This window comes from Rhinoderma darwinii, chromosome 3, assembly GCF_050947455.1.
Source record: "Rhinoderma darwinii isolate aRhiDar2 chromosome 3, aRhiDar2.hap1, whole genome shotgun sequence".
Lineage (NCBI taxonomy): Eukaryota > Metazoa > Chordata > Amphibia > Anura > Rhinodermatidae > Rhinoderma > Rhinoderma darwinii.
The window spans coordinates 103,499,256-103,504,629 of NC_134689.1; the positions used below are offsets into that span (position 1 = coordinate 103,499,256).

General features: G+C 39.4%; 1 long non-coding RNA gene across 1 annotated transcript; it reads right to left on the reverse strand.

Annotated features, from left to right (window-relative positions):
• Window positions 1-2,682: 2,682 nt before the first annotated feature.
• On the reverse strand, window positions 2,683-3,607 carry LOC142751058 (uncharacterized). Its single transcript, XR_012882696.1, has 2 exons — window positions 3,384-3,607; window positions 2,683-2,890 (listed from the first exon to the last, which is right to left on the reverse strand). It is a non-coding gene; the product is annotated as an uncharacterized LOC142751058 (long non-coding RNA).
• Window positions 3,608-5,374: the final 1,767 nt, after the last annotated feature.

Sequence of the window (5,374 nt, forward strand, 5' to 3'; positions counted from 1 at the left end):
GTGCCCTCCGCAGATGCTGCCACAGTGCGATTTGCAGATGCTGCCACAGTGCCCTTCGCAGATGCTGCCACAGTGCCCTTCGCAGATGCTGCCACAGTGCCCTCCGCAGATGCTGCCACAGTGCCCTGTGCAGATGCTACCACAATGATGTCAGGGGCTTGCCCAGAGCTGGAGTCCCGGAGCAGAGCCGCTTCTAGCACTCTGCCTATGATTCCAGCTCTGCTCCTGACATCACTGTCCATATATGGACAGAGATGTCAGGGGCAACCCCAGAGCTGGAGTCCCGGGCACAGTGCTAGTAGGCTCTTCCTGGGACTCCAGCTGTGCTCCTGACATCATTGGGACTCCTGCTCTGGGGAAGCCCCTGACATCATTGTCGATGTATGGACAGCGATGTCAGAGGCTTTCCCAGAGTCCCAGAGCAGAGCCTATACTAGCGCTCTGCCCAGGACTCCGCTCTGGGGAAGACTCTGACACACTGTCCATATATAGACAGCGATGTCAGGGAATTCCACAGAGTCCCGGAGCAGAGCCTATACTAGTGCTCTGCACGGGACTCCGGCTCTGGGGAAGCCCCAGACATCGTGTGTCCAAACATGGACAGCGATGTCAGGGAATTCCACAGAGTCCCGGAGCAGAGTCGATACTAGCGCTCTGCCCGGGACTCCGCTCTGGGAAGACCCTGACACACTGTACATATATGGACAGCGATGTCAGGGAATTCCACAGAGTCCCAGAGCAGAGCCGATACTAGCGCTCTGCACGGGACTCCGGCTCTGGGGAAGACCCTGACACACTGTCCATATGTTGACAGAGATATCAGGGAATTCCACAGAGTCCCGGAGCAGAGCCTGTACTAGCACCTTGCCCGGGACTCCGGCTCTGGGGAATCCCCAGACATCGCTGTTCATATGTGGACAGCGATGTCAGGGAATTCCTTTCTGAATGCTGTTTGAATACTTTGAGGGGTGAAGTTTTCAAAATGGGGAGATTTATGGGGACTTTCTACTACATAGGGCCCTCAAAGCCACTTCAGAACTTCAGAACTGAACTGGTCCCTGAAAAAATAGCCTTTTGAAATTTTCTTGAAAATTTGAGAAATTGCTGCGAAAGTTCTAAGCCTTGTAACGTCGCAGAAAAATAAAAAGACGTTCAAAAAACGATGCAAAACATCTTGATGCAAGGCACACCAGGAAAATTAACTTGTAATACTATGATGTAAATTCCCCCCTCAAAATTTGTTAAAATAAACCCATTTCTCACTGAAAAATATTTTATTGTTTAAAAAGAGCAAACAATAAAGAAAATACATATATGGTACCACCGCAATTGAAACGACCTATAGAATAGAGTTAACATAATATGTTATTGTGCAAATGTACTACAACATAAAAACCTATAAATATGGTATTGCCATATTCGTACCGACCCGTAAAATAAAGGTAATATGTTATTTATACTGCACTCTAAATGGCGTTAAAAAAACTATCAATAAAACAATGATGTCATTGCTGTTTCTCTCCATTCACCCATATTGTAGCAAAACAATTTTACAGCATACTTGCAATTTATATGCCTGATTTATTACTCGAGATTCTATGCTGGATACAAAACATGATTTAAGATTTTTTACATTTATATTCCCTCCCCATCCTAGCGTACTGTACCTATTATTCATTCATTCATTATTATTATTATTATTATTATTATTATTCATTCATTCATTCATTGATTCATTCAGATATTTGCTAAATCTAACAGGTACCAAGGGTAAGAGAGAATATTAACTAAAGGCAAATGTAGAAATACTGCATTGATTTCATCTACTAAATGTATAGTGTAGGTAGGGCCGGATTCTACGGATCCCTCATAGACTTGAGTCTAGTGAGGTATCCAGGAAAACGGGCAAAAACATGACTTGTTCTATTTTTTTCTGGACCATTCCCACGGTCCGTTAAAAAAAAAAAAGGCTGTGTAAATAGCCCCATAGAGTTGCATTAATTTTAATATAGCCGTGTGACGGCCGTTAAAAACAGTCTGTGACTCGGCGATTATCACTGTCGTCTGAATAGGGCCTAAGATTTTACTAAGATTTTAAGACTGAGCATTGCTGCTCTCAATCAAGCACTAGTGTGACACAGCAGAGTATAAGACTTGAGGCCCTTTTACACTGGCCAATTATCGGGCAAACGAGCGTTCAAAGAACACTCGTTCCCAATAATTGCATCAGTCGATGAATGAGCATTGTATCATTTTAAATACTGAAAATATTATCGTTGTCGGCAGCACATATCCTTGTGTAAACAGGGAGATGTGCTGCTACATGATAATAATGTATGTCGACGAGTGCCGATCAACGAGCTGTCTTGTTGATCGGCGCTCGTGTACATGGCTCAGTTCAGGCCGTGTGAAAGTACCTTTAGGCTATGTTCACATCTGCGTTTAATATTTCCGTTGCTCTGCTACGTCATAGGAGTAGAGCAATGATAATACCAGACACACCGGTTCCGTTGAACGACAAATACCACCAGCGGCCAACGGAACCTATTGACCATAATGGGTTCCATTGGGATTCCGTTCAGTTCATGGTTTCAGCTTATTTTTTTCATTATATAGAATATAATTAAACTGTCCAATAAATTAACTGAATTAAATGATAACTCCTATAAAAACAAGAGCATAGAGATTGCAAATTGCTCAGAGTTATTTATTTCATACTGGTGTCCTGCTGTTGACTTGGTGACAGGTTATGAAGTTATGAATTCCTTGTGTTCACTCAACTAGAGGATTGGGTCAGGAGAAAAGTTGTCATCAGGAACAGCAGGAACAGGTCACTCTTGATTCCACTATACTCGTCTCCTGTAATAATAACGGTGTCTACGATTCTGACCTAGGACAAACAATAAAAGGGGTTAAGCCGAGAGTCAGTCATTGTTGCCCAAAAACTTGGGTATAAAATGTAAATATAATATTATCAAACAAAATACCTGCTATCTAGGCTTCCTTACAATGTTTTGCAAAATCTATTCTATATATAGAGGTGCAGTAAATATTCAATGAAATACAGTTATTCTCAGTTCCTCATCAAAAAAATAAATGACACCTTGGTCACGTGTTTATATCAACTGTTTAACTCATTGAATATTTACTGCACCTCTATATGTAACATGTATTTAGCAAAACATTGTAAGGAAGACTAGAGAGCAGGTATTTGTTTGATTGATAATTGATTATATGATTCTTTGGGGAGGGGTGAATCGGACCATTGCACTCGCTTGTTCTCATTGCTTGCATCACAGGTGAGCCACTCATATCCACTATTAAATATAATAACAGATGCTATTCTGTATTTTAGTTTCTGGTATTGAACTTAAACTATTTACCCATCTTAGGCTGTCTTCTAGTCCTTCTTCTTCTTCTGCGAGAGGCGCTTCTGCCCTGCTTATGAGCGGCCATGATGTCTTGGTGGTACTTGCTTTCCAAACAAATATGGTGGTTAATGTCTTGAGGGATGCCAGTTGAATGTTCCATACTCTGAGGCTACTATGACATATATATCCCTCTCTTTGTTTAGTACAGTAGCTGTGAGGTCACATGTATGATGTAAGAGAATGTTGGCTAGGCATTCATTGGGTGTCACCTCTGTATGATAATATGGTGGTGGGTAGTGTTCTTAATATAAAAAACAAACAAATAAAAAATTATCTTTTTGCCTATGTAATTCTGTTTAATATTTTATTTGGTATTAATCCAGCAATGCTGGTTTTCCCATCTTTCTGGATTATTTGACAAACAGGTGAAGACAACCTTCAACCTTTTTTTACAAAGTATTCTAGTGTATCCAGCATTTCTGTACAGGTTTTTTTTTTTCTGGATTTTTAGTAACTAGATCGATGCATAGATTTATTTAGTCTTTTCTTTAAGTTTCCCACTATAGACATTTGTGGCATGTTGATTTGATTTTTATTAATTAATATATTATTAATGTTGGATTGTTTAGATCTGACCACTAGGACTCCCAATAAAACCAAGGACAGGGGTGGGCAGTCTAACAATGAATGGGAGTTATAAAAATAGTCAAATTAGTTTTCTTATCAGTTTCAATATCACACATTCAGCATATTCACTGCACTTGTGTTGTTTTCACTTCAGCCATCAAACATGTATGGTATATCTAATAATGTTTATTGTGGCAAAACCCCTTTAAGAATTTTTTTAATAGATTTGGATGAAAGTTTAGATGGAGTTTGGACCCCTTCTAAATCACGTAACATATCAACCATCGAACAACCTCTGGCAGAGAGTTCCATAGTCTTACTGATCTTACAGTAAAAAAATCTTGTATGCTAATGAGGAAATATCTCCTCTAGATGTAATGGATGCCCGCTTATTATAGTTATCGTCCTGGGTATAAATAGATCATTAGAAAGATTTCTGTACTGTCCATTGGTATTTGTACATAGTAATCAGAATGCTTCTAAGTAGTCTTTTCCCAAAACTAAAATACTCCAATTTTGCTAATCCTTTCTTGGGAATAAAATTTACCCATTTATTTTATGGGTTTGATTGTGCTCTTCTGCACCCAGTCCAACTCTTCTATGTTTTATACACTATCACCCAGAACTGTACACAATATTCCATGTTTGGCAGATTGGTGATTTATTTAACGTGTTTTCAATATGTCCCTTTGATGCATCTCATGACCTTACTTGTGTTAACTGTAAGAATTAGCTGTCAACATTCACACAATGATTTAATCCACTGTATCCAAAAGTAATTTAAATCCTTAATCCAGTTATGACTAACCCTATTGCCATGGAGGAACCCCTAAAATTTGTTGGCACTCAAAGGGAAATTCTACTTCCAATTCTAACGCTAAGAAACTTGATGCAGGAGGGTATAGCCTTGTATAATGAGATTGATCGCGTTACATTGAAATATTATTTAATTCTGTCTACCTTCACAATAGGGATCGTTGACGTCTACACTTACTTGAGTTATGGGACAGATTCCTTTTCTATAAAAAAAAAATATATACATATATATGACTGTGATCCCTGAATATAGTATCCATTATAGTAAGAAATATCCACTTGATGACACAGTGGATGCTTGGCATGGAATGTTCTCTTATGGACAATGAGAGACACAACCCGTACCTAGGGACGAATGGCCTTTTAAATCTGTACCGAATACTAATAAAGTGTGTGACGTTGTTCACCATAAGGGTGGATGGACCGTCTATGCCCTTAGATGTGAGAGTATACAGAATATTGAGAATTGGGCTATTTAGCCCTTATATATAATGATCTACCTCATCAGATGGATTTAGTTCATTTTTGAACTTATCGATATACTGGTATTCCCCTCCTTA